Source organism: Dipodomys merriami, unplaced genomic scaffold (genome assembly GCF_024711535.1).
Source record: "Dipodomys merriami isolate MVZ:Mamm:240054 unplaced genomic scaffold, mDipMer1.0.p SCAF_266, whole genome shotgun sequence".
Lineage (NCBI taxonomy): Eukaryota > Metazoa > Chordata > Mammalia > Rodentia > Heteromyidae > Dipodomys > Dipodomys merriami.
This window is the reverse complement of record NW_027204115.1, coordinates 892,122-903,683: the sequence shown is the minus strand read 5'-3', so window position 1 is coordinate 903,683 and position 11,562 is coordinate 892,122. Positions and strand designations below refer to the sequence as shown.

Here is an 11,562-nt window from a genome sequence, read left to right as displayed (position 1 = left end):
TTACTAGCAGTTGAGGAAGGTAGAGGTGGCTAAGTGGTGAGCAAGAGACTCCAGGCGACCTTGGAGTAGAGTACGAAATTGACATCCTAATCAGTGAGTGGGAGAATAGAGGATTTCCCAGAGCCTGGGAACATGTCCAGCCCATCTTTCCCATCCCAGCGCTCAGATGTCTGAAGCAGTAAAACTCCATGAGAAAGCTGTGGGCCTGAAACTGCCGCCAGAACACCGGTAGAAGAATCCTCCTGACAGACCTGCCACATTCAAGAAAACAAAGAACATGAAAAAGGGAAGGATCCACAAGACAAACACCACCAGGGAGAGTGATTCAATGGAGGGTCCGGCCAAAGGTGATGCCCACCACGGGCCTCCCGTGCATTTGGACACAGTCACAACCACGAGGTTCCAGAGTGTCAATGGTCCTGATACCACCAAGGATCTGTAGAGGTGCTACCGACACGTGGTGCCCACCCTGGACCCCCGCAAAAGAAGAAACCAGGCACTCTATGCCAAGATCCAACCACTGAAGCAGGAAAAGACTGACCTGCAGGATCAAGGGGAGAAAGAGAGGGAGAAGATAGCCTAGGTGCAGGTAGCACCTAAAATGGAGCTAGAGAGCCACAAGGCACCCATACAGAGGTTGGTTTCGGCAGAGAGCAATTTACAATGTGCACTCGCTTGCATGCAGCAGGCGGCTGATGACACAGAAAGGGAGCGTGAAGCTCTCACCAGCTGCCTGCAGGCCACAGAGCAGTGCGTGGCAGAGCTGGAGATGTCGGCTTCTGTGGTCACTGATCACAGAATGAGACTGAAATGTTCTTTGAACAGCTGCATGATGTGACCCTTCTGCTCAAGTAAAATGCCAGAAGCTTCGATGACCTGGAGCAAGTGAACTCAAAGTTACAGGAGAAGCTGGAAGTGCTCTGGACAACAGGAAGAAAGGAATCTGCAAGGTCCAACAAGCACTGGTGGGGCATGAGTTACTGAAGAGACTACTGGACAACGTGAGCTGACTGGTGAGCACATCCAATCTCGAGAAAGACACCTTCACAGAAGACCTGAGCATTGAGAGGTCCACGTGGAAGGAGGAGGCCCAGCAGCTGACCCAGCGGGTGAACCAACTGACTAAGGAGAGGGAGCGAGGGGCAAGGCAGGTGTTTGGCCTAGAGAACAGGCTGGAGGAACCATGGCCCAGCTCAGGCCGAGTGGCAATTGCAGGCCCAGGCCTACTGCACGCAGATGGAGTTGAAAAACCTGGAGGAATAACTTCACATCCCGGACCAGGAAAACCAGAGTCTCCATCTCCAGAATGTGGAGCAGCAGGAGCAATGGTGGAGACTGGAGGAGAAGGCCAAGGATTGGCAGAAGATCCCTGAGACACCATGATGTGCATATGTGTGTGATGGACAGCTGGAGGAACAGCTGGTCCTGCTGTGGGACACTCTCCAGAGGGTGAGCGGTGAGAAGGAGGAGCTCACCAGCATCCTGGACACAGAGCAGCAGGTGAAGAAACACTAGTGGGAACATCTGGTCCACACAGAGGAGAAGATAGAGGAATGGAAAGAAGTGGCTGAGAAAGAAAGAAAGCCAAGAATCTCAGGACCAGCAGGTGCAGTCCCTGGCCCAGCTGCAGGAGCTCAGAGCCACCTGTGAGTGTCACATCACCTCCAATTAGCGGCTGAGCACCGAGAAGGAGGCCCTGCAGCAGCACCTAGAGAGGCAGACCCAACTCTTGGAGCAGCTGAAGCAAGTGCATGGCCTGACCAACTGGGGAGACCAGGTGGTGTCCCCAAAGTGGCAGGACACTCTCAAGTGACTGAAAGCAATCAGACCACAGGAGGAGCGGCTGCAGGTCCAGCTGAGTTTCCTGGCTTTCCCTGGGGAAGGTGAAGTTGAAAATCCTGGAGAAGCACAAGGTGAGGAGTCAACTCCCCCACCCCCCACATGACCATTGCAGAGGATGGAGACATTCCCCAAACTGAGAGGGATGTGGATTTGTGAGCACTCTTAGTGGCTGAAATCCACAGGGGGAAACTCCTGCAGCAGGAGTGGCAGGCCCACTGTGGGCAACTGGTTCACCTGGCAGCTCAGTGCCAGAGAAAGCTTGAGCCACAGGCCTTTCATCCCGTGAGCTGGCACCACAGCCTGTGTGGGGATGGGAAGTGGGACACATGGGTGTCCGAGAAGAAAATCTACTTTGTCCATGACCTGCCTGATAAGATGGACTTCCATAGTCCAGCGGGTGATCTTCAACATAGATGCAGCCAGCTGTTGGCACACATCACACTGTTGAGGAGTCCCTCATGGCATGTAAAGAGCAGATGTTCATTCTGGCTGAACTGTGACAGAAGAAACGTGAGCGTGTGTACCAGCTGTCCTAGGAAAAGATGGAGAAGAGGAGAGAGCTGCGGGAGCCACTGTCACTCCTCACAGGGGAAGACATGGACAACGGGCTCCAGATGCCAGCACAGGCTGCGCCTTCTGTCACTGCCACCTCTTTGAATGCCTCCAGGCTCCAGGGTGGGCGAAATGAGAGAGGAGCAGAAAGGTTTTGAAGAATTGCCACTTCAACACAGTGTGGAAACTGCCAGAGGAGAGATCGAGGTTCACAACCCCATAGAGGACTCCCCCACAAAGCACATCCTGCTGCAGCTACCCCACATCCAGATCCACCCACAGCTCATGGGCTCAGGTGAGGAGTGCTCCCTCCCTTTCTTCTTTAGACTGATGCAAATGATGACTATGTGACATAATGACTCTCCAAAGCCTCAGCAGCAACCATAAGTAGGTGGCCAGTGGCCTTTCTCTCAGGCCTCCATCTTCTGGGTCTTGGGAAGGGTTAACTGTGGGTTGGGTAGGGCAAAGTCTGCTGAGAGGTGGTCCATATTCAAGGGACATCTAATGGCCTATTGGTGGCCAGGGAAGAGGCCCATGTTATGCTTATCACAAAGAAAAAATCGTTTTCAAAGGGAAAACAAGCCTCCAATAAAGATTTGTTCTTCCAGTTCTGGGGCTTCAACTCTTTTCCTGGTCACTGTCCCGGAGCTCTTTCTCTCACGGCTAGCACTCTACTACTTGAGCCACAGGGCCCCTTCTTGTTTTCTGATGGTTCATCGATGATAAGAGTCTCACACACTTTCCTGCCCAGGCTGGCTTTGAACCGTGATCCTCCAGATCTCAGCTTCCAGAGTAGCTAGGATGACAGGCATGAGCCATCAGTGCCCAGCATTTGATACCTTTTGAAGGCATCTTGGCGAGTCTGTAAAAGGAGATCCAAAGAGCCTGGATAGACCTTGACCCAATCAAGGAGCTGAGATGGGGGAAGGCTGACCTTCTAGCCATTCTGTTCCCCAAAATTAAAGATGCCAGGTGGTGTTGGATGCATCAAACACCTAGGCCAATAGCCACCAGACTCAGTGGGGAAAAAGTAGAGAATACCCAAAATTTGCAGTGTAGAAATCTTTGATTTTGCATGCATGTGGAGTGTGTGTAGGCTCTATCCCTGAGTTTTCTTGCTCAAAGCTAGTGCTCTGCCACTTGAGCCACAGCCCCACTTGCTTTTCGATGGTTAATTGTAGGTAAGTCTCAAGGACTTTCCTGTCCAGGGTGGCTTCAAAGCATGATGCGGTCCCCAGGGAAACAAGAGAAAACACAACTCGATAAAATCCCTATGGTGGACAACTCCTGCCTCCTGGTGGCCAGACGTGGAACATATGTCCCTGTGCCATCGTGGGGGACTATTGTCCTCTAGAGTTCAATTTGGGGAAGAGACAGGGGCCAACCTGACTTTTGCTCACCCTGAGTGCTGATTCCAGAGCCGATCTGTTCCACCCTAGGCCAAGAGAGCTCCAGGAGGCCTTGCTTCCACGGGCACAAGAAGTGAGAAGTCAGCTCCAGGCCCAGCTAAGAGCCTTTGCCCATGGACACACCAACTTGGCCTTCCTGATCACCATAAGGCCTGTCAAAGAACAACCCAAAAAAACAAACCAAAATTGGAGCTGTGAATCAAAGTGGTAGAGCTCTAGCATTGAACCAAAGAGCTCAAAGACAGGGGCCCAAGCTTTGAGTTCAAGACCCCCAGCTCACCTTCCCCCATAAAACACACATTAGCTAAATGTGAACTAGTAGGATTTGTGAAGTGTTTCTGAAGAATGATGATACTGAAGAAAGCACTCTAACTCTAATGACAGCTGAACTTGTGACATACAGGTATGTGCTGAGTGTTTCACAGGATGCTGTTTTCTGGTTTCTTCCCACATAGTGTGTTTTTTCTGAGTCTTCATAAACCATGCTGTTGTGCTGAGTCATCCCAAAGGGTGCTATGTTCTGAGTCCTTGAGAAGAGTGGGCTGTGCTGGGTTTTTCAAAGGGTGCTGTGTGCTGAGTCCATTACACAATGTACTTTATGCTGAGTCCTTCAAAAGTGCGGTGTGCTAATTCATCCCAAATGGTGCTATGTGATGATCCCTTGAGAAGGGAGGGACAGATGAGTTTTTCAATGGGTGCTGTGGGCCCAGACCTTTACACAGGTACTTTTCCTGAGTACTTCAAAGATGGCTATGTACTGAGTTATCCCAATGGGTGCAATGTGCTGCATCCTTGAGAAGAGAGGGATGAGGTGAGTGCTGTGTGCCAACTCCTGTAGACAGTGTGCTCTGTACTGTCTTTCAAATGGTGCTGTGCTGAGTTCTTCCACAAGGGGGTATGTGCTGAGTCCTTCAAAACTGTGCTATGTGCTGAGATTTTCAAAGGGTGCTGTGCACTGAGTGTTTTACCAAGGGTGGTATATACTCAGCCCTTCAAAGGATAGTGTGTATGGAGTCTTAACAGAGGGTGCTATGTGCTGAGTCCTGGAAAAGTGTGCTACGTGCTGAGTTTTTCAAAGTGTGCCATGCACTGAGTCCTATTCACTGCGTACTATGGACTCAATCCTTCAAAGGGTGCTGTGTGCTGAGTCATCCCAAAGGCTACTATATGCTAAGTCCTTCAAAGGGCACATTGTGCTGAGTCTTTTACTCAGGGTGCTTTGTGCTGTTTTTTGAAGTATGCTGTGTGCTGAGTCAGCCCAAAGGGTGCTATGTTCTGAGTCCTTGAGAGGTAGTTTTCCCCAACAATCTTTCTAAATCTCTCAGTCTCTCAGTCTCTCTCTCTCTCTCAGTCTCTCTCTCTCTCTCTCTCTCTCAGTCTCTCTCTCTCTCTCTCTCTCTCTCTCTCTCTCTCTCTCTCTCTCTCTCTCTCTCTCTCTCTCTCTCTCTCTCTCTCTCTCTCTCTCTCTCTCTCTCTCTCACTGGGTCACTGTGCACATCCTTGATATGTAGAGTGGAGAGGCTTGGAGGAGAGTCTCCTCTAGTGGTGGGGCTGAGGGGAGATTTGATCCCCTGAGCAAGTGCTACGATTGGCGGGGAGTGCTGAGCTGAGGTGAGGCTGTAATTCCCATGGCCTGGAAGCCTTAGGGCTCAGTTAGGGCTGCTCTTGTGGGCAAGGGTAGGGGTCGGAGCCAAGGGGAAAAGGGGACTGGGCTGAGGGGAGGAGGAGGCAGGGCTCAGGAGCCGCACTGTGGAGGCAGCAGTGGCCAGGGTCTCGCAGGGGCAGGTGTGCATGCGCAGAGGGTGTGAGGCGGCCTGCGAGAGGAGTGGAGATAGAGAGAGCAGAGAGGAGCGAGTTCAGGCACAAGGGTAAGTGGCTTCACATGCTCTGTTCGTGGATCAATAGAAAAATAGCCAAAACAAGAATAAAAGCAACAAATGTACAGCCAAGAAGAATATAGTTAGAATAAAGGTAGAGGCAATAAAGGTGCAGCCAAGTGTATAGGAAGCCTTGAACCAACACCCGCTTCCTGCAGGCATGCTTCCATGAGGCTTATGCTTTGTCTGGCATGATCTCTCACGCAGATTCAGCAGGAGGTGTCATGGCATTTCTTCCTATTTTTTTTTTTTAATTGAAGCTCATGAATGTCTCGGTGCACAGAAGAGACAAATCCAAAGATCATCCTGAAAATGACTCAAAATATAAGAATAAGAATTGAGAGAATTGATCTGACAATGGCAATTATAATTATTACATGAATCCAATCCAGAGGATTGAGGGCCTCCAAGTTATGCTTAAATAACTCTGCCAAAGATTGTAAATTTTTTACATCTAAATGAGCTTTACTAATTGATGTAATTTTGTCTTGTAAAGCCTCCATAACATGAGAGATATCTTTATCTCTCCAAACTCCTAACAAATGATTTTTGGTAGCATTCCAATTAAAAGAAAAGTTATATTTTAGAGCAGTAACACCGATATATTTAAAATTAGCATGACATTTAACAGAGTTGTGTTTTTAAATTTTGAACTTCCTGACCTATAGCCAGAACCACTTCCTCCAGAGCATTTATTTTCATTTCTAACTTTTTATCTATAATTTGTTGTTCTGCTAGGTCTAATGAAACATTTTTGCTTAAATCAGTAACAAAATGAGCATTGTTTACTTCATTTACTAAGGCTGCTGTAGAAATCGCTAAAGAGCTAATTATTGTTATTAAAGAACTTATTCCTAAAATCAAGGCCGTAACAAAGCGTTTTGGCTGCAACATAATATCCACAGTTTTCAGCATTCGTAAAGCAGAATTTTTAAACCAAGGGTCATTTTATAGATCTACATGTAACATTACATGTGAAGGTCTTTTTAAAATAAAAATTACAGAATATGTTTTATCCAGAGAAGAAGTAAGACAATTAGTAAAAATACAACCCTTACAGCTAATATAATAAGATTTTCCTTGATTAATAATGATTAAGTTATCTAGTTTTCCAGCTAAAATTTCCATAGGATAACTCACACATGCTCTTACCCCAATTGCAGTACTCTTAGTTTCTATGGGCTTTTTCAGTAAAATCATGTTTGTTGCTGCAAAAAGTCTGAACAAATCCAGCTGAATGCCAGTTTTATTGTGAAAGGGAGAGTGACTCACCAAAATGGAAGCCACCCACCCTGGAGTGAGCCATCTTTTCAGGGGTTCCCCGGGCGTATCAGGAGCATAGCCATTAAACTTTCATGAATTATGTTTTAAGTAGGCGGCATAATCATAATCGGGGTTAGCAATGGAAAAATCAAAAATACTATCTGGTGCCCCATCAGGTTGTAAAAAAGAGGCCTTTTGAAATCCATGGCAGCTTTCAGAAAAATTGAGGTAGCAATAAATAAGTCCTCCCATTCCATTTTGTTACATTAATGACTCATGAGCTATGGGACCCTTACATTAGCAACCCCTTGCCATCTGTGTAGGTGTATTTAGTATCAGGAAAGACTGTGATTTTTAGAAAGCAAAAGAGATCAGGTATGGAAAAACATCATAAGAGGAGATACATTTATCACACAGAGATTAAGAACTAGCCTAAGAGATTTAGAATGCTAAAGGCAATGAACAATAAGCCTGGTTGATAACTAGTTCTTCAATAACCAAAAATGGTTCCCTAGAATGATTTCTGGTATGCATTAGTTACAATCATTTGTTCCTTCCATTTAGAGTTATTCCTTCTCTTGTCCCAACTGATAATTTGCCTCTGCCTTTTTGGTGCCATGACTGACCAAAAAGATTTCCAAATCTCACTTAGACTATCCTTCTCATTGTGATTAGCAGTGACCACTCAAAAGCCTGGAATCTTTGAATTTCCAGAAATAATCTTCACCTGACATCTAAGCACATTCCTAGCATTAATTGTTGTGACCTAATGAACAAAACTTTTTTTTCAACACAGTATCCTAATATAGGTAAAGTACATGAATTAGGGAGTATTGTCAGGTATTAGTATGGAAGGAGCAACATATATTCCAAGTATGGATTATTTATTTTGCATTTACTAACTAAATTTTTTTAATGTTTTTTGGGTTTTTTTTTGCCAGTCCTATAGTCCTGGGGATTAAACTCAGGGCTAGGGAATTATTCCTGGGCTTTTTCTTTCTCTCATGGCTAGCACTCTACCACTTGAGGCACAGCACCACTTCCAGTGTTTCTTTTTCTGTTTATGTGGTACTGAGGAATTGAACTCAGGTTTTCATGCATGGTAGGCAATCACCGTACCATGAAGCCACATTCCCAGAGTTCTAAATGACTTTCTTAAGATGGTATTATATTTTCATTCCATAACTATGTATCATAATTTTGGCCAGTTGCTAGAAAAGGACATAGAAAACAATACTAAGTCCAATAAGGCTGGATGGACAATAAGGCTGGATGGTCTAGCCAGGGCACAGAGGGGCTTACCTCATGGGGCTGGTTCAACAGGCTGAGTGAGACAGTTCCTGACCCACAGCCCACCTCCAGAATGAGAGGGCCACCTTAGGTTCCAGCCACATGGGGACACTGGGCCACCTCTTCAGCACCCATTCAACCAGTTCCTGTGAAAGAAAGAGAGAGAGAAAAAGAAAGCCAGAATTACAATTAAGCCAGGTGCCAGTGGTTCAGGACTATAATCCTAACTAAGAGGCTGAGATATGATGAACATGGTTCATAGCTAGCCCAGGCGGGAACGTCCATAAGACTCTTATATCCAAAGAACCACCAGAAAACTGGAAGTGGCACTGTGGCTCAAGTGGTAGAGTGCTAGTCTTGAGCTGAGGAGCTCAAAGACAGCACCCAGGCCCAGAGTTCAAGCCCCATGACTGACAAGAAGTGGACTTCCCACCACAAGAAGTGTACTGAATACCACTCATTCTCCTAGGGACCATGGCAGAGAAGTCAGGCTGAACTTTCTGTCAACTGGAGGTCATGAGTTGGTCACCTATCTTCTCCGTGCCTCATTTTCCCCAGCTACAAAACTGAACACAGTGAAGGATCTCCTTCCTCATGGGAATAGGATAAAGATGAAAGAGAACCATGTTTTGTTTCATAATCCCGTACATGTCACACGACTAATAACAGGCCCCATCTGAGCCCTTTCCCAGTTATCTTCCTGTCATATGCTCCCAGAATTGCCAAGAACCATATCTGACAGCCGCTCCCTCTGTGCCAGGCCCTGCTCCAGAGATCCCCCTATATTGATCCCTTGTTTCCTCACAACTGTCCCAGGAGGAGACTGAGGTACAATGGTGGAGGCCCAACCCAGAGCTTTACGGCTGCTGTAAACTAAGTTTAGGACAATCATCTAAACGGATGACTGAGCATGGCGCTATATGTCTACCATCCCAACTAAGGAGGACCAGGCCTCGTGGCGCATGCCTGTCACAGATCGGAGGACCACGATCCAGCCCAGCCTGAGCACATATTGAGTGAGTCTCTATCTCGGAAATGCCCAAGACATAAAGGCTTGGCTACCGTGGTAGAAGACCTGACTGGCAAGCCTAAGGCCTTGAGTTCAACCCTAATACACCAAAAAGAATGAGAGTCCCGGTGCCAGAGGATCATGCATATAATCCTAGCTACTCAGGAGGCTGAGATATGAAGATCACAGCAAAAGATTTAAAATAGGTTTGGCCTCACCCATCAGAAGTCAAGATGAGAAAACCCGGAGTCTGACATATGCTGGTGCACTCCATACCAGCAGGGCTCACCTCCTTACTAAGTGCTGGCCATGCTCTCTGTCCCCCTTGGAAGCCAACCCCTGTGGGCCCCATACCCAGGTCCTCCCAAGCTCCAGCTGCCACCAACCAGGCCTAAAGGAGTAGAGAGCTCGAAGGCACACAGTTCCATTGGTCTTATAATTTAATGTTGCTGAGTCCCCTTCAAGCGTCTCACTCTAGGCCCCCAGACCTCAGCCACAAAGCCCATGCATCCCCCAAATGTATCAGGCACAAGTTACCAAAGGACCCAGCCACCTTATTACAACCCACTTCTACACACACACACACAAATCCAGACCAGTGACAGAAGACTCGTCCATGCAGCACCTGCAATTTTCCAAATGATCACTCACCTGATCACAGTCAGGTTATACAAGGAGGAAGATGATATCTCTCTCTCCCTCTCTCTCTCATGCACACACACAGACACAGACACACACAGACACACACACACACAGACACACACACACACACACACACATACACACACAAACAGACTCAGAGTAGTGCCTCTCCAGAGTTTGTTGGTTCCTCATCTGGGACAATGTACAAGCTAGTGCACGGGGCTTCCCTTGGAGGAATCAGGAGCTCCAACCCAAGGGGAGCACCACTCTAATGATGCAGCACCACCCTGCCTATCCCTTTCTCCAGGGCCAGACCCTTGACTCCCCATTCAACAAAACCCTAGTCCAGGACGCTGGGTGAAGGAGTCCCGAGACAAGCAGCTCCTCAGAGCCAGGAGAGGAAACAAGCAGGGGGTCATGGTGACCCCAGAGGGGTGTCTGACCCCAGGTGGGGGTGGTGTTGGGGAAATGGATGGGGCCCTAAAGGCTACATACATGGACTTACTCCCTACTTCCAGCCTACATGCTTCTGGGCCACATGGCAGATTCTTGGGAAGGACAAGGAGACCAGATAGACTGGGAGCACCAGCAGAAGCTGGCAGAGCTGGGAAATGTGATCACTCTGTGAGAACTGTTGACAGTTGGGGGGAAGGGACAGGCTGGGTGTATGTGTATGTGAGTTTGGGGGGGTGTTCCTCCCAGATATTCACATTCTGCTCTGACCCCCAGCACTGTCACTTCCCTACTGGGCTCTTCTGGGACCCTCTCTTCAGGTGAAAGGGTGACCGAGCACAGAGGACAAGAGCTCACACAGCAAGAGAGACCTATTTTCTGCATCCAACACCCCCAGCCCTCAGAAAAAAGGAAAAGACCCAAGAAGGCAGGTGTGGAGGTGCTGCTCCCCACCTCTGACTAAAGCCACCAGGTTCCCACCAGGAAGAGGAAGGGTGTAGATGCATGGCTGTGTGGTTCCCACTGCTCCAAGCCAGGGTCTCTGTGGTGCCCCCTCCTCACCCATCCCTGCATTTCCCTGTTTCCTGGGACACTGGCAGCTAGGGATGGGCGTGGGATCCCCTGGTCAACACCCACTCCCACCCCCACCCCTGGGGCACATTTGTTGCAGCGCCCTGGTCAGACTGTAGGGCATAGGGGAGCCGGAGGTCCAGTTGGGAAGGGGGGGGAATCGCATGGTGGGGGTCATAGGGTATGGGCCCAGGAGGAGGCCACTCACATGTGCTGCTGGGAGAAGCTGTTGGAGGCAGCTCCTGGTGGGTTCGAGCAGCGAAGGCAGTAGCATGGTAAATACTCAGGCCTGGAGCAGAGACAGGGGGGCCTTGACCAGGTCAGGGCCACAAGCCTGCCTGTGGTGTGCCATCACCTGAGGACTCCAAGAGGTACCATGGGTCCAAGCAAGCAGTGCTAGGTTTGAAATGCAGTGCTGCGGAATGCTGAAGGGGACCGGGGCATGGGCAGGTGCGTGGCAGGGCTGAGCAAGGCCTCTCCTCCTACAGCTTGAGTCTTGATGACCACTCAGCCACCTCTACCTTCCTCAACTGTTGGTAGTCGTGTCAACCAACAGAGTAATCCCAGTGCTATCAGGCAGCATGGAATGGGGTGTGACCACCATTCTTATATCCCATTGGTCAGAAAGAACCATGAAAGAATGGGAGTATGGCCG

General features: G+C 48.5%; 1 pseudogene; it reads left to right on the top strand.

The window, feature by feature from the left end:
• Positions 1-679: 679 nt before the first annotated feature.
• LOC138837206 (tubulin beta-2A chain-like) overlaps positions 680-11,562 on the top strand; it is a 43,386-nt pseudogene continuing 32,503 nt past the window's right edge.